General features: G+C 34.4%; 1 protein-coding gene across 13 annotated transcripts in view; it reads right to left on the bottom strand.

Annotated features, from left to right (window-relative positions):
- LOC143246287 (uncharacterized) overlaps positions 1–22,484 on the bottom strand; it is a 106,013-nt gene that overhangs the window by 61,705 nt on the left and 21,824 nt on the right. For 2 of the 13 annotated variants that reach the window (XM_076492748.1, XM_076492750.1), the window contains exon 1: positions 15,738–16,427. The exons of 9 other annotated variants lie outside the window; for them this stretch is intronic. The gene's annotated coding sequence lies outside the window, so the exon portion shown is untranslated. Of the gene's footprint in view, positions 1–15,737; positions 16,428–22,484 lie in introns of those variants that run through there. 2 more of the 13 variants (XM_076492756.1, XM_076492755.1) reach the window with 2 other exon arrangements.

The raw sequence follows: 22,484 nt of genomic DNA, 5'->3' as shown, positions 1-22,484 counted from the left end.
TCGATGATAATGTTGCACAACAATTACTTTATTAACAGATAATAAACACACATGTACTTTTCTATGGCACTCCCACAGAAAACTAATTCAATTCAACTCGGGAAACAGTCGTGCACTTTAAAGTTTTTTTACTTGACGATAAATTTCCTGCTCAATATGAGACGCTTTCTCTATTACTGTATTCTAAGCAAATGAACAACAAAACTTTGGAACTTCCTGACTGAGATATAGCAAACTTAAATCGGCATGACAATGTCTGTTGTGTTTTACAAACTTCTTACCTTCTTTGTTTCTTGAGACAAATTAACTGACAAACCGGGTACTGCAATAAATGGAACTAAAATATTTTAATAATTTGTTTTTCAAATGTTACAAGTTGTTAACTCGAAACGTTTTTTTCCTCTCTACCTCGTATATTAATATACGCACACAAATAGAACTTATTATGAAAGAGAATGACCTTGTCATACGCTTCTTCAAACTTAGTCTTTTTCAATTAATTTGGTTAGACGAATTATTGCTTATTCAGTACTCATAATTAACTTGTTAAACATCTACTATCTTAGACAAATTACATTAATTGATATTTTCGAAAGCAATGAAAAAACTGTTGTAATTCAATTTTCGTTGATGAAATTACCCTTAAAAACCACAACTTCTAGAATTTTCAAGTTCTGTATTCAACCTGAGTTTTCAATCAGCAAAATAATTGATGGAATTGGCCATTCTCTAATGTTGTTACAATATTTCTGATTTTCAGCAGATCCGATATTAGCTTTAATCAAGTTCATTCTAACCCAATTTAATTTCTTTAAGTTTTTAAATAAATTAGCTCGCGCTTCCTTCCAACGAAAATTGTGTAGTAAAACTTTTGTTATTCAATGTTTAATATTTTTTTCATCAACTGTTCATGAATATACATACAAACAAATATCATTTGTTTTATTACCCCAAACGTAAATCGTCAGAAAAAACAAAAAAGGAATAACTTATGAATAAAATCAATAAGTTTACAGACCTACAAACCTAAAATCTAAGATTAGATTCTCCACGTTAAACAGAACGTAAACAGTTCAATGTATAGTTTTGAGCTTGTAAAATTAACAAACTAGTCTGCTTAATTTAGAAGATATTCATTTTGTATTTTATGTTTATATGTGTGTGTGTGTGTGTGTGTGTGCTGTCATGTCCTGGTGGTCGGTCAATTCGTAATATGTTGGTCGCGAGCACGAACCTCGTCAATGAATATGCTCGTCTATTCAGCTAGAGGGCATTATGTTCAGAAAAACTTTTCGGTGGTACGGAGTAGTAAACAGACTGATGGTGGGTGGCGCTGCCTTCTCTCCATAACCTAAATTAGATACGGCTAGCGCAAATAGCCCTCAAGTAGCTTTTTAAGCAAAATCCAAACAGAATATAATTATACTCTATTTTTCTGTCAAAACAGAAACTAAAAAAGGAACGTACGAATAGAAAGAAATGCCTACCAACCCTCAAATAAAACCATAGTTATATAATCAGTAAGCCCAAAACGAAACTATTAATCCAAACTACAGCAGCAACTGAGTTCACATAATTTTATAAGTGTCCTTTTTCCAACTTTCCTCTTATTAGTCTTAGGTTACTACGTTTATAGGCCTAACCTATTTCTTCAATCAATACCAAGCAACAGCACTTCGGGTAAAACACCAAAACTTTAAGCAGCTATAAGGAACAGAGAAATGTGTATATATACAATCTCTATTAATCCAAGTTATAGTCTAATTTCCGCATCATGAATCCTACAAAAGCCACGTAAGCCTAATGTTACCATCAAACAACACAAGTCTCACCGACAAAATCCGCCTATGATATGGAGAGATAGGATAAAAGAAATAAATTTTATTACAAAAAAGAAAAATGAAATTAAAGAAAGTGATTTTTGTACTTCACCTTCTAAAAACGTGTAAAAAAGAAATGTTAACACCAATCTTCCTAAACTTAAAACTCATTAGTACTTGAAAATGATCTTACCAGCAATAGAAACGTCGTACTTGTTCTGGAAAATTATCTTCCTTACTGTAAAAGCTGTAACTTGTAACAAAATAACACCTGCAACCTTGTTTGTGCAGTGTAGCCTGTTAAAGGGCGAGTTTAATTGAAACCATGTCGTGATTAATTACATTAATATATACAATATATACAACTTGCAGTAATTCTGTACTAGCAAAGGAATTAAATACCTGTGTATTGTGCTCTTAAGTACAACACTCAATTATGAAAGAATACAGTAAAAATCGGTGTTTTTTATTATGTAGCATATATTATGGATAGTCGATATATAAAACATAGAAGTGGCAATACTTTATGTTGTTCTCTCTCAGTTTACAGTAATTTTATATCAACGCACACCTGATAATTGTATCATGTAATAGGTTGAGAATTTTAATAGAGAGTGCAAATGCTTGTTGATTGAAGAGGGGATAATGAGGGACAATATCTCAGCTTCAGTACTGAAAACTCAGTGTAAAAGCAGACACATCATCCCTTTTTCGATCAATAGGCATTTATAGGCTATTAATGCAATGGTGAGCAAGCTTTCTGATGGCTCCCCCACTTTCCAAACATATGTTCTGTTACGCCCCCATAAACCCTGTATAACCTATTTTTTGCATTTAATGTACATATAATTTTTCCACGTTAATTGTTCTTATTATATTACTTAATAATAGTAATATATGTACAATAGGTTTAAAACATTTTAACTTTTAATTTACACGTTCACGTATAACAAACACTATGTAACACAAATTTTGTTCCTGGATAGCATGTGTTATTTCTTAATTGCTTATGTTGTAAAAGTGCAAAAAATGGCCATTATTCCCTTTAAACTTTGCTAACCTGGATAATGATTAGACAACCTATTTTATATGTAAACACGGGCAAATTTGTACATTTTCATTTACATAACGTCTGAGTAAAACAACATATGAATCAAGATTTACATGTATTTATGCTAAAGTTATACAAACATGTTTAGAAGTGAGTAGTTTTACAAGACTTGTGACTGTAATGTAAATCACTTTCACGTATCAGCCCCCAAATATAGTCTCCCATCACGTTTTCGTTATACGCTCCCAGGTCATAAAAGCAAAGTCTGAAGAGAAAAATAGATCTTTTCCATTTACTTTGGGTATAAGCAATTGGGAAATAAAATAACACTTTCTGCCCAGGAACAAGAAAGAGTAAAATTTTTATTACATGGTGTAATTTATACGAATCACGGTGACCGTTACATGTGTGTTGACACATTTCAATTCACAGCGGCATGTCTGTGGTCTTACAATCCTAGAAACCGGATTTAGGAACCCGTAATGGACAAAGCATAGTTAGTTCATTGCCTAACTACAAACAAGCAAACACATTTCCATTACAATAATCTAAACGATGATACAGCAATAATATTATAGATGAAATATAACGGCTAGGCAAAGGCTTCGTTTGACTCTGTCTAAAAGTGTCTCAAATAACGTTCTACAAAATTATGTGTATGCAACTTAATGACCGACTATGGTTTTATCTTCTGAGTTAATTTAACTGACTTTGTAGCACATATTAAACAGATAACAAATACAAATGTTGTCAATATAAAAAGATGTCAGGATGACAGTGGTGGTGATATAGCTATACACAGATAGTCCCTACATAACTCTCAATATTAAACTTTAATGCTACAATGTAAAATGCACGAGTACAAGATCGACTTCGTAGCGAGTGTCTGTGACATTTAAAACATGTTTTGACTCACTTGATTTTCCTTGTACGTTAAGTCCTAGGTTCTTAGTTACACTACACTGATGCCTACCCTGAAATAGCTAAAATATTATGGTTAATAAAATGCATCACAACTTCCAGGAATATATAATTTCCAACTGCAGAAAAATACAATTTAAATATGTATTTTACAGTGTAATATTAAAATTTTAATATTGAAAGTCAATTAGGGTATGATGTATATATAGCTGTGTTATCGACATATTCTTGTTTGCATTCTTTTTGACACTGCCATTCTCACATCATTTTACATTTAGCAAATGTCTTTATTGCTTATTTTGTGACGTTTTTGACAATGACAGAGTTAATGTATTCTATAAACGTGTGTGATGAAATTTAATATAATGTGCATTAATTTTTCTTTTCTTTACTCTTTCACTTCACATATAATATAGGGGTTAACTCCCTAAAGACACCGATTGTACAGTGTGCAAAGCACTGAGCGTTCTACTTGTTAGAGTCGTTTGACGTTTATCTAATTTTGGCTGGTAATTCCTGTTTCGCTTTACACTTCAGCTTTTTAATTAAAGAAACATCAGGTTTCTGTATGAAAGCTAACTTAAAGGGTAATGGTAATATGGTCTACACTAGAATTATGACATTGTTTTAATTACTGCTAGTTATTACGGCTAAGCTATGACATCGTGTAGTGCCAAGAACTACATATAGTGATGAAACAGTTATAGAGTTATCTCGATTGAAACAAAAAGAATGATGAACAACCTGGGTGGTTGGCCACTTTCTGGAGTGAGCGGTAATCATCTTTTAACCTAAAACTCTCTGTCATTGCTTATTATGTATTGCGCATATCTGTATTATGTCTATTGAGTGACTTGGGCATCCCTTCATACAGAGTCCACCGACTCTGTTATAAATATATACACGTATTTATAGCGCTAGAAAACTGGCGGAAAAATCATCCTTTCACACAGCGACTTCAAATCGGTGCTGTATAGGAACAGTTATGCTTAGTACCCAGCGGTCTGAAATCAGTACAGTGCAAACGAAGGATTATATACAGACCTGTGAGTCTGCTATAACACGCCGTTTGATCCCAGTACTACAAACAGAGCCATAAACATTTCCTAAACTAATTTTTTATTTAGTACAGGTTAAAGACCTTTTTCATAAAGATATCTTATTCAAAGGTACAGTAGAAGTGAGAGTACACAGGCTGATGTAATTTCTTTCATCCATTTCAAAAAATATATCCATTCCTCTTACATGACTCAAGTGCGGTTGTTTTTTTTTCATACATGGTCAAACAACTAATTCTGCAACTTCACACACACACACTTCCATACGTCCGATTTTCACCAAAATGTAATTATAAGCCTTGTTATCTTCAAGCATATTTGATTTCTTTTGTTTAAAATTAAGCACTCAGTTACATAATGAGCCGTTCGACTCGTAATCTCAGGGTCGCAAGTTCGAATTCCCGTCGCACCAAACATGCTTGTCCCTTTAGTCGTGGGGGCGTTATAACGTTACGGTCAATCCCATTCTTCGTTGGTAAAAGAGTAGCCCAAGCGTTGGCGGTGGGTGGTGATAACTAGCTGCTTTCCCTCTAGTCTTACACTACTAAATTAGGGACGGTTAACGCAGACAGCCCTCGTGTAGCTTTGCGCAAAATTCAAAAAACAAAACAAACATAATGAGCTATCAGTGCTCTGCCCATAACGTGTATCGAAATCCGATTTCTAGCGTTGTAAGACCGCAGACATTCCGCTGTGCCAATGAGGGGCATATTTGATGTTACAAATATCATCAAAATCAATACTGTTCATTACTTCTTTACCACTAATATGGTTTTAAAATAATTCAGACCATTTTTTTGACTCGTCATACGGAAATGTCTTATATGAAACGAGTACTTCAAAAGTTCAATCCCATAAGTTGAGTGAAACATGCCTGTCACTTTCTGACCAGGGAAAGTAAAACATGTCAATATACAATTCTTCCATTAATATATTATACGCTATATATAATATAAATATATTCAATTAGAACATTATACGCAAGAAAGTAGCAGATCTCTGTGAAACCACAGAAACGTTTAATATAAAATACAGCCGCCATGCAAGAAATAAAATAAATTGTTGTGGGGACAGGGGGTGTAAAACCACCGAAAAGTTTTTTGTTCTTTTACTAAAATTCACATTTCGTTATATGGACCAACACATTTCTATTTATTGCAAAGCTGTATCTACCACCGTCCCTAATTTTGAAGCACCAGTCAGAGGGAAGATGGCCAGTAAACATTACCGTACCAACCATCACACGATAATGGATTCACAATAATTCTTATAACACACCTACAACTTAAACACCGGGAAATATTTTGGGGTATTCAAACAATGCATTAAATTTTGTTAAAACTAATGCAGTAGCAATCATACATCATACGACAAATTAACCATACTTTAAAATCGCTTTTATATGTTTATCCATATTATATAACCCTTCATATTCTTGAACTATAATTTATTATGATTAACTTAACGGGTTAACTTTTAGCGCACCAAAGAAAAAACAAATTTTTATTTATAAAAAAAACACATTTCGAAAATTATTATTATTTTTGACCAAAATAACAGAAGGCTTCTCGATTGTTGAACTGAAAGCAGTCAGTAACATTCTTTTAAAAGGAAACTCTTAACGTCATTAAAAAAAAAGATTTCTTGTCAGCAAAAGCAAACACAATTCGCTTTCTACAACTTTTATCTCTAAGCGCCACCTGGACCGTTGTGTTGTAATAAAACTGTAGTTATCGAAAATACCATAATTACTGGGTCGCTGTGGTCTCTAGTTTTTACCAAATTTTGTTGAAAAGCGCATATATTACCATAACTCAACAAATGGCACTATATATACCAGCCAAACATTCTTTTTCTTCGTGCTTGTTTAACAAAGAGTCGCGCCATATGTAAGTAACTAAATGACTTTTTTATCAACCCTTCTCAAGTTAAAGTCTTCGCACCGAGTGGGCATGTACTGTACTCGTAAAAGATATGGAAATTATATAGTCAAACTTGAAGGTGCTGACTGTAAACTCGTAGCCAACGTCGAGTACGAAAATCAGTTTTATGATAAATCGTCGCAAAAGTTAAGACATTTTCAGTGCTTTCTTATTTCATGTTATCATACGCATATCCCATAAGAACATACATGGAAGGGGATGAAAATAGAATCAATATATATAAATGAAATCGCTCTGGCTTTGATTTGTGTCATTTACATCTGTAATATGCATTTGCTGCTATTTTCACGCGTTACATTTCTAATAATGTTAGCGTAATATTAAGCTATTTTTTTTACATTATAGGCTTCTACAAACAAGACAAAATCTAATATTCCGGGTTTAGACATTATATTATACGTAATATGTTCAGAAACATATTCAATGTATCTTTTCCTATAATGTCTAAAAGGTTTATTAATATCATCATCAGTGTCTGTTACTTTTAAATGTTTGTTTATAGTTGAGCACCTGAGCTACACAATGGATCATCTGTGCTGTTCTTACCACGGTATCGATACACGGGTTTTAGCGTTACAAGCACTTGAAAATGATACAATTAGGTGTTTTTAGAGAAACTATTCGCGAAAAGAAAAAGGCTGTCTGACGAAACTTTAGTAAGATCTGCAACCTAAACTTATAAATAAATGTTTTTCGACTATATCACCAACTATCTGAAAAGGGTAGACACAAACTTTTTATTGAGGAAAATTTAAGTGTTGGGTTACGATTTTAACACCAATCATTCAAAGTATCAGTTTGGAGTACTTTTTCAGTTAAAAATATGTCTTATAGAACAGATTGGTGCTCTGAGCCATTGCTAAGAAGTAATTTATTTCATACACAACTCCTGCTTGCTGGTTAAGCCATTTCACTCACAATCTGCTCGTCACGAATTCTAATCCCCTCGCCGAACCTGCTCGTTATTTTGGCAGTAAGAGCGTCATAATGCGACAACCAATCCCATTATTCGTTGGTAAAATGTACCCCAAAGGTTGATGGTGTGTAATGTTGACTAGCTACTTTCCCTCTAGTCTATTACTTCCAAATTAGAGATGACTAATGCAGAGATCTCTTGAAAGTCCACAAAACAAGAAAACTACATATCTGCTCCTTCCTACTCATGTTTGGCAGCATAAGCCGTATTACGTCCTTGTCCTTAAACTTGTCCTATGTTATCAGCATTCGTAGATTATTCTCAATACAATATAGGGAGGGAAGGCAGCTAGTCATCACCACCCACCGCCAACTCTTGGGTTACTCTTTTACCAACGAATAGTGGGATTAGCCGTCACAGCTGAAAGGACGAGCATGTTTGGTGTGACGGGGATTCGAACCCGCAACCCTCAGATTACAAGTCGAATGACTTAAGCCTCCTGGCCATGCCGGGCCTAAAATCTGGTTTAACCTTCAACTTTATAATAGGGATTTTAGAATTCTTTAAAAGCTATTCATGTTGAATGTTACAGGAGTTGATTTAAGACTGCATATCTCGTGGAAACAAAACTGTAGTAATGACAGAACTGATACACTTGCAACAATATAATTCATGTTCTGAAGAAGACAATGAAATAATGATTTTATTATTCCCTTTTCAACAAGTCATTTATAATTTTCAGATGTTGAATATGATGGTCACAGCTCCATACCACATGCTGATACTGCAAAACAAGTGTACAACAGAGAAACTGAAGCGTTTTTATTGTTTTTTTTAGCAATATAAACTGTCGGTAAAGTGTAACATATTACTTGAAAAGCAATGACAGCTACAAAAATAGAAATTGGTATACATTTAGCGATATCAAAACAGTACAACACGAATTACTTCACAGATTTGTTTATTTAAAAGATTACTCGAAATTTCTAGACTGTGCAAAAGACTTTTCATATGCTTTCTCTACAGCTAATTGATCGACCTACTAAACGAAACGGAACTGAAACAGACAATAATACATCAAACTCTGAATAAATTTTACATCATGAGACGATTATTAGTTTATTTTGAATTTCGAGCAAAACTACACGAGGTCTATCTGCGCTAGCCGTCCCTAATTTAGCAGTGTAAGACTTGAGGGAAGGCAACTAGTCATCACCACCCACCACCAACTCTCGAGCTACTCTTTCACAAACGAATAGTTGGATTGACCGTCACATTATAACACCCCCACGGCTGAAAGGGCGAGCATGTTTGGTGTGACGGGGATTCGAACCCGCGACCCTCGGATTACGAGCCGAGTGCTTTAACCACCCGGTCATGCCGGGCCTCATGAGACGAAGCATTAATAAAAGGATAACTACATGACGACATTTATCCCGTAAACAGAAAAAAAAAGTAGCAAAATCATCACATTCACAGACACAGTTTTCTCGTGCTCTGTTATAATTGTTAAGTAACTTTCAAATAGTGCAATGTAAAAGGATCACATTTATAACATATACGTAAGAAAACTTTCTTCATACTTTTAAATGTTATGTACAAAGTTACTGATTACTATACAGACTGAAAATTCTTTCCCATTAGAAATCGAACATCAAACAAATTCCACGTTGTTAGTTTTCCACACGAATTTCAAAGTTTTAAATAGCTACCTGCATTTGTATGTAAAAAATACGTACTGAATGGTACCAGTCATGCATTACTTGTATATTTACAGAATGAATATTATAATCCTTTGTACCCAATAGTTTACCTTCCTATATTTCCGAGTTCTACGCACTTTTAGTATGTTCGTTGTTAGTATAACGCAGATGGATAGACGCGTGTGTATGTGCCTCCAATGAGGTGTGTTATCAAATAACCTTACACCTATAGGCATCGAATTTCTATAAATTGCTTTCGAAATACTAGATGTGAACATAAAAAAAACTGCTGTTAATGACATTATGTTATACGGTTCATACAATCTTTGCGAAATGTAATTCAAAGACTTTCCGGGACTCATACACAAATCTCCGAGGCTCTTGAATCCTGCCACTCGCGATTAAACTTTCATTTTTTCTGATATTTTCGTTCGTGAAACGTGCCCACCAACAGAAATTGCAAGCTTCGGATCTCGCGAGGCATGTCATTCACACTGGCCAACAAGAAACATAAGCAAACCACTTCAGATATTCAATATTTCTGAGAGAGGGGGGAGTATTCTTTTTTTAAATCAAGCCAATTTCATTGCCTTTTTTTTAAATATGAAAACTGAAATTTCAGAGCTTCTCCAGTTTATGACTTATAAACATCCGGTTCTTTTTTGTTGTTGTTTTTTCAGAACTGAAAGCTTTTAAACTCATTTTCCCAACTTTCCATAATTTCAACGACTTGTACAAACATCACTTCCCTCATGCGCTGTTACAGGATTGTCTGAATTCCTATTATCACTCTGGTGTTAATTTAACATGGGAGAAAAGTAATAATGATATTTACAAAATTACACATGTGAAATACATCTACAAAAACTTTGGTTAAATAGTTTTGATCACCCCAAACATTTATTTTTCGTGTGATATATTAAAATAATTAAATACCCTTAAACACTGAACAAATGAGAAGTCCCGCGGCTCTCACTTTTGTGATTAATTGTTTTACATGCGTCATAATATATATATCTATAGATAATATCATTGAGTTGCTTTCTTCAGTGTAAATGAACACCCACACTCCAAACAAAGTGCCATCTATACATAGAACACACGAACCGCTAACTCTTGCATATAACGTAGTTTCTATTTATTACAGTAACACTTTTGAAAGAAACAACTTTAGTTGTTGCTCATTTTATTATTGTTCATACACCATTACTTAACTCTTTAAGGTGTCTTGTACCATTCTTTCCCTTCGGCACGAGATATAAAACAAACGACTTATCACCTGAATGCTCCCTTTGTGTAAAAAAATTCGTAACTGTACGCATACTAATACTTATTTATATATACGTAGAGCACAATACAGAAATAACAACAAAGAAATGTTGTATATAATGTTACGAAAAGAAATTAGCATGTAGACCAATAAAACAAAGTCGTTTAACAACGTCATTTGGTTTAAACTCGGTTTTGATACAAAAACAAAAGGGAGTGTCATATTTCATTGTGATTACGGCACCTTGTAAAATTCGTGAAGCATGATTTCATATAGTTTGAACTTCGCGCAAAGCGACATCAGGGCTATCTGCGCTAGCCGTCCCTAGTTTAGCAGTGTAAATCAAGAGGGAAGACGATTAGTCATCACCACCCACAGCCAACTCTTGGGCTACTCTTTTACTAACGAATAGTGGGATTGACCGTAACATTATAAAGCCCCCATGGCTGAAAGGGCAGGCATGTTTGGTGCGACGGGAATTCGAACCCGCGACCCTCAGATTACGAGTCGAACACCTTAACCTTAACTCACCTGGTCATGCCGGGCCATGATTTCATGTAACCCTGAAGACTTGAAATAAGGCGGGATAATACGCACATCGCAAATACACAAAAGATTTCACTTGTACTTGACATGTGTACATAAACAAGATATTCAAAAAATACAAGTATAGTTTGTATGTCACACGTCTAGAAAATAGTCGCCCAACTTATTAAGAACAAACTCATCTACTTAAATACAATATTATTTAAAAAATGGTTTGATCTTACAGGTAGAACTAAAAGATGTAACCATGCATTTATAAATACATAAAATACGTCAATCGAACTATATGCAAACACCATAATAAACTGATAACAATTATACTTTATGTATGACAAAATAAGGTTAAGTTATAGATAAATAGACATGTCAGTGGTTTCGGTATAATAGGCAATATACAATCACTAGTGTTATATATCCAATACAATAACAGGGGAAGAATGTTAACAAAAGGCTGGATGTTTTTCTCAGTACTTACAAGGTTAAAGCGAATGAGAATTTATTTGATGAAAGCGAGTAACCTTAGATGTTTTAAAAAGGAATATATCTGTCATATACGAAAAGAGATATAGTAAAACTACAAGTACAAAACATATAAAATCATAAGAATGAGACAATTTCACCTCAAACGTGAAATTCCGTATGTAACAATGAATGCTTTAGGTATTTACCCTCTGTCCCCTTTTACTTGTATGGTTAATATTACGAAACATTAATATATTTGGGCGTCTAAAACGTTTAAAAACGTTCAATAACAGAGGTCAAACAAGGTTCAATAAGCATGTGCACGCACAAAGACATCCTTATAAACGGAAATATCCAAGCACTGAGTTTAAAAACTACACATTCAGTAAAAGTACACAATTTTCATAGTTAGTTTGTTTGTTGTTGTTACTTTTTTTTACCAGGATAACTGATTCTTAGAAATACAGCCTTTTCTGTTCGCGTATCGTCAGACATTTGGAAAGTATTCGTAGTTCATGTATTTGGTTCTGGTATAATTATTTTTCTATCTCTTCATGTGTACCACCACAACTATCCCGCGCAGACAGTTTTGAACGATATTAACAAAATTCGAGAATAATTCATTGAGGGATTTCAAGTGTAAATTCATACGGCGAGATTATTCAGCGTACAAAACGCTCGATCATTTTTTTCGTGATTACTTTATAGCCTGCATTAACTTTAATAACGAAGGCTGAATTCATGTCATGCGCGTGTTAACCAATATCTGAACACGCGTATACGTGTAAGTTAAGAAATCGGGTTGAATTACAATCAACCACTGAATAGTCTGTGATAATTGCGTTTTCTCTAATCCACCTGTTGTTTAATACATGTGAATTATATAGAAAACTACTTTTGGATTTAATAATTTATGCCACTGCAAGTTATTTGTCTTGGCATGCTATGACTTAATTAATGGTTTACGTTGCTATAACTGGAATGATGTAATTATGGTTTACATCTCTAATCAACTGGTGTGGCGTAATAACGGTTTACATCTTCCATAATAAACTGATGCAGCGTAATAACGGTTTACATCTCCCATAATAAACTGATGCAGCGTAATAACGGTTTACATCTTCCATAATAAACTGATGCAGCGTAATAACGGTTTACATCTCCTATAATAAACTGAAGTGTTCAAATATATATGGAACACCCAGTGATGTATAGTTTATACCCAAGCAATATTTTTAATTCTAAGGAAGAAAAAAAATATTTATTTGGTTTATTTTACATTTCGTGCAAAGCTACACTAGAGCTATCTGAGCTAGCTATCTCTAATTTAGCAATGAATAACTAAACGGAATACAGTTAAACATCACCACCCACCGCCACTTCTTGGGATACTGTTTGACCAACGAATAGTGGATTGACAATCACATTATAATGCCTTCAGGGCTGAAAAGGCAAGCATGTTTGATTGAGCGGAGATTCGAACTTGCGACATTCGCATTGTGATTCATAAACTCAAACCACCTGGCTATGAAAAAGAATAATAAATGAAATGATGCAACTGTGCTGCTCGATTAAAACCTAACCTAACCAAACCAAACTAATGTAATGTATTATGCACTTACTTAAGCCTAAAGCAACAGTTCACAATTTTCAATTCGTTGGACAAATCCAAAAAGGAAAAACAAAACAAAAAACTAACACGTGCAGACAGACCATGCAGGTTATCTTTTCTCGCTCGTAAATCGTGTTACAAATGAACAGTTCCGTAATCTGAAGCTGCAAATGCTGTAAAAACTAAAGTTTCTTCACGTAAGGCGACGCAAGCACGAACAAATATTATTTTGCAATTATAGCGAAACACAGTATTTTCTAAAATCCGGTATGTTCATGTAAACTAAAGAAGAGAAAATACTTATTTCTTAAATGAAGTTAATATCAGAAATGTAATTGTTAACATTTTTGTGTTATTTTGAAATATAGAAAGTACGCCCCCTAGAGTTAAAGAACACGCATAGTATTAGTTTCAAAACTGCATTTGAGATTCAAATTCAGACTAGCTTCACAATGCATTTTTGATTCTTCAACTGACAATATTAAATCAAAGCTTAATGTAAATAACGTAAGTAACCTCATACTTTGATTTATATCACAATCACAAACGGTATTTTGGGTTATTTGCTTATTTGTTTGAACTTAAACACAAAGCTACAAAAATGGGCCATCTGTGCACTGCCCACCACGTTGCAAGTCCAAAAACATACCGTTCTGCCATTGGGGAGCACTGGGTTAACTGTAAAATTATAGAGTGGTATAATAGTATTTAAATTAACTGTTACTACTTCAGTCAATAGTGTTTTACTGACCTAACGCTATTTATACATATATTTATACATATATTTATATATCTGTTTTCATTTTACAAAAAAACAAAACAGCAGCAGCAAACTTCAAATAATCAGAGGAAACAATTTATCAACATTTAATGAAATCAGACCCCACTTTACATGCTGTGTTTGTAGTTTGGTTTGTTTTGAATTTCGCGCAAAGCTACACGAGGGCTGTCTGCGCTAACCGTCCCTAATTTAGCAATGTAAGACTAGAGGTAAGGCAGCTAGTAATCACCACCAACCACCAACTCTTAGGCTACTCTTTTACCAACAAATAGTAGGATTGACCGTCACATTATAAAGCCCCCACAACTGAAAGGACGAGCATGTTTGATGTGACGAGGATTCGAACCCGTAACCCTCCGATTACGAGCAAAGTGCCTTAGCCACCTGGCCATGCCGTATGTGTAGAGAGACGTAGAAACACTATAATATATATTTAAATATAAACCCTAAATTATATTTCTGAACAACATTTTTTAACTGTTACTTTGTTATGATACACTTAATACTTGGACAGCGTCACTTTCAATCTCCTATTTCGCATTTCTTCTCTTCTTGTTTTTGCACTGACACTTTCACATTGTTTTTAATATTTGGGCATTGTTTATTATTTTCCAGTCTATTCTCCATCTCTCGTTTTTGTAAGTTTATCAGTTTTATATTTAACAATATGTCTTAAATACTTTGGTCGCCTGCCTGTTTCTTCATGTTATTCATTCAATCCATATCTCTCTTGTTTATAATACAGGGTGTTTGGAAAGTCACTGTGCAGTTTCATATTTTATTCAGTCTATTTCAAGCCAGCAACTGATAGCGGTGTTTAGAAACAAAATAAGAAGGATCCAAGTCTGTATTGATGCCAACGGGCGTCACTTTCAACATTGTTTATAATTGTCATTCATATTTACCTCCTGTATTCTATATTGAAACATGTCTGTTAATAAATATATAAGTGCACAGTGACTTTTCGAACACCCTGTATAAACACATATCTCCTTTATAATATAAACACATATCTCTCTTCTTCACAATATAAACACAGAAAATTAAAAAGATGTTTAATAACTATCCTCCTGTAAATAAAATACCAACTTTTGGTAAAAATAAGGCAGTTTTATATACTTGAAAATTTTTCTTACGTGCGATACTATGTTTGTCGAAATCTTTGAGCTCTCCTAAGAAACTATAGCAGTTTACAAACATTTCATTCACAATAAGAAATAAGCATACCATAGATATTTCTCTATTAACCATTTAACAATAGTTGGTTTCAGACTTATAAAATATTTAACGAAAATAAACCAATATTTTACAAATCGTAAAACAGAAAATTGTTACATAATGAACTGCCAATTGGAATGCACGTCTTACATGTCAAAACATTAAATTCACTCAAACACGTACAGCAAGTTAATTGTTTAAACCTATATATATATTAATATTAATAAAATATTGCGCTATTTTATTACTCATAACCCTTAATAAGACTTCGCACAAAACACGCGCTTTGAATATCTCTAATCATAGAAGACTCATTTAAAATTATTTTGTCTGAATAACACCACAAAATCCTATGTTAAAACGGCTTATCACTCGTTACAGTGAATTTCTGTTCAGTATTTATGATCACAATAGAACTAGGTATGAAATCATTTACCTTTGTCTGAATGTTTATTTAAATTGTTTTCCTCTATATGCTGACTTCGTTCCTTGACGATATCGACGGACGCTGCTGTACTTAGACTTCCCTCGCACATGTAGTTTACCCGTGATGACAATGACCACTGCAGAGAAACAAACCTTACAACATCGGAGCCGGCGCAAACTCCACTACAGTCATTGTTCCCACTTACAGCGAATAAATAGAGAAAAGACTATTTTTGAGAACTTGGGTGCAGATTATGCTGTTGCTCACTGTTCAACAAATAAATTACAAGAATCACAAGCTTGCACGAGACAAGAAACACAGCTGGTATTGTGTATCACCTGCCACTGCAGAGTTCTCTAGTTCTTCCTAACTGTTGATGACGAAAAGACGCACAGGTGCAGCTTTAGCTAAGCATCAAAACTAATAATGATTAGCGGGGCCTCTCTCGGCAAAAATATGAACTATATTCTCGGATTATCGACATTTTTCAAACTAATTTAAACACAAATACAAATAATTTCGATTATTTCCGTGAGTGAAGTAACATAATAAAGAGTAAAAAGGTTCCTAGAAAATACATACTAGAGGACGAAGTTTTCTGTTTAAGTTTCTATATCGTAAATTTCCAAAGCACTAACGAATTCACTATTTAAGATTTTGCAAACACTTAAAATTACTACAGTTAACCATTTGCACCAGTCATAAAAATAAAACGTTTTTAACCATTTGCCCTACAGATTTAAAATAGAATTATTCCAAATCCATATACAATCAGGTAACAAATACAACACTTATGTTTAGAGTTCTGCACTAAAATATACAGTAAAAAGAAATCTTAAGCTGCTATTGATTAAACATACAAAGAAACCTTTTATTGAGAGAAATATTACAATTCTGTTATATAATTACTAAAGATATTTGCATATGACTGGCTTGGCCGCGCCCTTCGCTGGTACAGCGGTAAGTCTACGGACTTACAACACTAAAATCAGTGGTACGATTTCCCTCGGTGGGTTCAGCAGATAGCCCGATGTGGCTTTACAATAAGAAAACACATTCACACATAGGTTTGGCCGTAACAGAAATAATTATACCTAATTACTGAACAAAACATTTTGGTTTTCATAACTGAATCAAACCGCAAACATAAAATACAGTGCCTACAAAGCTTTATTTTGCAACAAACGTAGGATCACACAGCATTCAATCACGAATCATCAGAAATGATGCTAGTGAATACACATTTCATCATTAACCAAACTCAATGCATGACTACAAGGCTTGCGTGCCTTTAGATATATATTAATCGATCAAAGTGGAAGGAAAGAAAGAAAAATATCTTAATCCATTTTAAGACCTGATAAACTTACGAAAACAACAATTTTCATCACCACATAAACACATTATTAACTTTAAACATTGTCAGAGAACGTTGTTATAGTTTATTAAACTGTCAATGGCTGGGGACATTATTTTTGTAAAATTTTGAAAAAAAAATCACTTTTGTTCAAACGAAAATATAAAGAATTAAGTATATGTGTATACTTAGGCTCAATTGTTTGTTTTTGTTTCTTTTTTAACTTTCCCGCAAAACTACACGAGGGCTGTCTGCGCTATTCGTCCCTAATTTTGCAGTGTAAGGCGAGAGGGAAGGCAGCTAGTCATCACCACCCATCGCCAACTCTTGAGATACTCTTTTACCAACGAACAGTGGGATTGATCGTCACATTATAACGCTCCCACGGCTGAAAGGGCAATCATGCGTGGTGTGAGGGGAATTCGAACTCGCGACCCTCGGATTACGTTATGGTAAGCCTAGACTTAACAGTAACAACGACAAAGTCTACCATTTGAGCCAATTAATCACGACAATGTCAGTTATTTAAATAATTATAACTTAACAGTGAACTCGTCTTCTGGGATAATCCGTGAATTCCGCTTGTTGTAGCATGTTCACTCAAAAATGTTACATAGATGCTGATTAACCACCACGCTTCTTTGTTTAAAAATGTATATGCAAACTGAGACGCAATAATAAGACTGCTATGTTTGCAGCAATATTGATTCTAAATGCCGTAAGGAGTATTTTAAAGAGTCTTGCACCACATGGAGTTCACGTGTACTGGTTGTTCGGTTTGGTACTTACTGAGAATGAGCGCTGTTTCACTTTACATATCAGTCTTTACAGGAATTAAAATAAAGAAAAACAGCGTAAGCAACTTTTTTAAAAAATCTTATTGTTACTTTCTATATTCATTTTAATGAAAACAGTAAAACAGTAGCTTACAATCGCAATAACAAATGATGAAACAGGTTATAAGTATACTGTGTACAATAAATAACATAAATTTCAGCACGAGCCATTGCGATGGCAGTCTCTCTCCCAAGCCCGGCATGGACTGGTTGGTGGTAAATGCGATCGACTCGTAACCTGAGGGTCACGGGTTCGAATCACCGTCACATCAAACATGCTCGCCCTTGCAGCCGTGGGGACGTTATAATGTTTCGGTCAATTCCACTATTCGTTGGTAAAAGAGTAACCCAAGAGTTGGCGGAGGGTGGTGATATCAGACTAGCTGCCTTCCCTCTAATCTTACACTGCTAAATTAGGGACGGCTAGTGCACGTAACTCTCGTGTAGCTTTGTGCGAAATTTTAAAAACAAAAACAAACTCTCTCCCAAACACTAGAACGCGTACAAAATAAATGTATTTCCTGACAGCAGCCTATCGAAATAAAACACAAATTTAATGAGAATGAACAAGGCAGCTTAAAATTATTTCATCGTGGAAACTGTTGGTACCACAATTAACCAACTAAATTCAATAAAAAACATTTACGATACCTCAGAGTTATATCACATCTGAACCTCATTAAGTAGTACTTTTAGTTTAAGGAATATTCTTATTTCGTTTTCCTTCACAAGCTAATTTAGGTAATACAGTCTCTTTAGGTACTTTATATAAGAGTATTGAGTGGACTCTACACCTTTAATTAACGTACAATAATATCACGAGGGCTATTTTAAAACTAATAACATTTACTCCATAAGCAGACTGGATTTAATGTCCTTCAAATGCTTTAGCACGTATATAGAATACCACTATACAATTATTAGAGCCTTAAATCCTACTTATGTGTTTTACAAGCAAAATATGGCAAAATTCGAAAATACAACTTAATTTACTTATATTTTAAATTACTGGCCAAACACCGTATTTATATGATTGAGAAAGGTTAGTGTCATCACGTTTCACAAGTCTGTTTCAGAATTTTCGCAACGATAAAGGGCTGTCTGCGCGAAGCCGTCCATAATTTTGAGCTGATCACCAACCGCCGACTCTTGAACTACTTTTGTCCGAACTGACCGAATAGTGGAATTTGATAGTTACTTTTATGATGCATCCAAGCCCCAAGAGTGAGAAGCAACAGGCCGCGAACCATGAATTTTATTGGGTTAATGTAAATACTAGCATGTCTTAACTGGTTCTAATCCCGTTTTATCTGCCAGATGTTTGTGGTACATGAACATCCCAATAGTTCGATGGACTTTAATCCACTTAAAATGTCTCACGTATTTGCTAAGCGAAACATACCGGTTGTTCTGTTGCTATTATATGTAATGTCTACGTTTTTTTATCTGTAAAATCATGCGTGTGTGTGTGTGTATGTCTGCTTGTTATAAGTTGATATTTGTTTTCATTACGAAACCCACGTCACGCTGTCGCTATGGGAGCTAATCAACATGTAACGCGTACTGTGTATTATTTATTTAGAAAATGGCCAGTGAGTGGCAGAGTTAATCATCACCACTATGTAACCATAGCGACACAACGTTGGATGTCACTTTCAGTTATCAAAGACTAATCCAATATCCTCGATAAGGCATGGCCCGATAAAGGTTACGCACAATGCGCATTATTATAAGTGGTCAAGACATTAAATGTGTGACCAGTGGTATACTACAGAACATGTTAAGAATAAACTCCCTCCAATTAAAATATCCAATTTGTTGTATTATTCATATCCTTCACTTTGACGTATGGTAACTTCATGATGTTATACAATGTTCTGCAGTGTGATTAGAAACGAGGACAATCCTACCATATCGTATTTAACCTTAAATAAAATCATCGTTCGAAACAATTAGATAATTGTATCAAAGTTTTGCTTGTGATGAATTACATTTATGACATCTGGTCAAACCTTGAATTTACTTTTTCATTCCAAAATAAGCCATTCTTTTATTTCACGGACTAAATATAAAAAATACACAGAAATATACTAATCACACTAACATCCAGCGTCTTAAACTCATGGGTTCACCCTACGTTATATATTTTTTTCTCTCAAAATTGTTATCAAATGAAACGCTCGCAATATCAAGCTCTAGCGCATGTCGTGACCAACAGGCTTTAATCAAACATCTATATTTTAAGGAGGAAAATTATTACAACGTCAGTTTTGTGACAGTCATAAGTCAGATTTATCTGACATTTGGTTGATTACCTATATACAGAAATCTCAAAAATAACACGGTCCAAACCACCCTTTCAACGCATTGCACCAGAAGTTAACAGAGTCCGAAATAACGGAAAAATGCTAGATACGAAAAAACTGCACTGAGTAATTTTGCTGTCACGGTCAGATAAGTGATTTTTTTTCAGACACTAACTTGCACTGCAAGATATAACAATAAACTGTTTTCGTACGTGAAAAGATATATAACAAATCCACTTAAACTACAAAAAAATAACATGCGGCTGCATAGGTTAATTTAGATTGCATCAGTGAAGTAGACAAACAAAAACAACATGCATTACAAATTGTTACACGTATAAATAGATTTTCGATTCTACTCCTCTGGACTTTGCGCCCCCCGCTACTACAGCGGTAAGTCTAAGGATTTACAATGCCAAAATCAGGGGTTCGATTCCCCTCGATGGGCTCAGCAGATAGCCCGATATGGCTTTGCTATAAGAAAACACACACACCCTCTGGACTTTGACTCAAAGAAAGCAGGTAGATGATAAAACCAGTTCCATATTGTAGGGGTTATCATAAATCATGAACTTACTCAGTGGTTTTTCAGTGTGATCACGACATCGCTGGTTGTTCGAAAGGATCTTCCACGTGATCTGTAAGCTTGGTCTGAAATTGAACTTTTTATAAATGCAGCGCCTTTCTTATACTAATTCCGATGCGTTTTTTTTTTTTTTAAGTGGAATGCGAAAGCGGGTGGGATAGGACCGACTGGTGGTACGTTTGGTCTGCGAACGAAATTTCTGAGAACCACTGACTTTGTCATTGTGGCTGAAATATAAAAACCTCAACCAAATCAGAAGTGAGAGCCAATTTTACACGTTCTTTATGATGTCGCCATTACAAGAATTACTCTGAATATGATTTCAATAACTTGGTTCAAATACAAAATAACTATCGAATAAACTGGCATGATTATGTTTAACTGTTAATAATTATGGGTGTAATGGCTACACACCGAGAGAATACATATAAGATGATAGTATTCAAAACTGAATGGTGAGAAACAGAAAAATGGCATTACTTGTGGTAGAGTCTATCAAACAAACTTCGTGAACGTTGCTTGAAGTAGCAAAGCAATTATGATTTAAACAATGCGATATAATTATCAAAACCCTTAAAATGCGATACAATCAATATGATACAACTTCTTTAAGTATTTAAATTGCACTTAAACTATATACTAAATAGGCTAACGTGGAATACGCCAAAAATAAATAAATCTTTTTGATTTTGTACGTATAAAAAAGGTGTGTGTATGTGAATTTCTAAGAGCAGTATATTACTCTTTTTACTTAAATTTTTTAAAATACGAAGTTTCGCTATAGATCCAAAGCCAACGCATTTTTTGTAACATATAAACCAACATTTTAATAGTTGAAATATTTGCTTCGTACAGGATTATAGCTTTTGCTTCCGTTTCACCAGCTAACATAACTGATATTTATCAGAAACAGTTGTTTAAATAAGCTGATATTTTCAGATGGGTAAGAGTCAGATCCGTGCACGTTTTCAATGGTCCCCTTTTGATTTATTGTACAATATCAGTAATCACTGATAAGTCACTAAATGCACAAACATTTGAAATTGTTTGCTAAATTTCGCCCAAACCCACACACACGAAGGGTGTCTACGTTAACCAAGCCGTCCCTAATTCTGAAGTGGTAAGCTAGAGTGGAAACAGTCAGCCAACACCACACACCGCCAACTCTTAAACTACTTTTGTTAGTCCGAATAATTATATTTGACTGTTACACTTACAACGCGACTCCAACGTCCGGAGCTTTATTATTTGTTTTGTTACTTTGGTGGTAACATGGCGCGAGCCACGGGCACTCATATCCACAGTCCGGCGCAATTAGCACCGATACAACATTAGAAACGAACTAGCAGAAAAACATGAATCTTACAAGTATGTTTGTACTTATATCAACAGTATGTATTATTGCGTGTAAAGTTACGCAGTTCTATCATAAAATTAATTCACACTTAGAAGTATGAAAAATGTTTTAAAAGAAGCAGCACTAAAAGCCAAAATATTTTGTTCGGTTTCCTTTTTCGTAAATAAAAGTGAAGAGTGCATTTCTCAGTCAATGTAAGAACAAACACAAAAATCAGAATTAAACATTATATAAGTATAGTGAACTGTGCACAGTAAAAACTCGGGTTATTTGCAACACGTCAGTAAAATGTACTAAAACTAGAAATATATACA

Source organism: Tachypleus tridentatus, chromosome 3 (genome assembly GCF_004210375.1).
Source record: "Tachypleus tridentatus isolate NWPU-2018 chromosome 3, ASM421037v1, whole genome shotgun sequence".
Taxonomy (NCBI): domain Eukaryota; kingdom Metazoa; phylum Arthropoda; class Merostomata; order Xiphosura; family Limulidae; genus Tachypleus; species Tachypleus tridentatus.
Note: the sequence above shows the minus strand (reverse complement) of the source record. Positions and strands in the feature narration are given on the sequence as shown.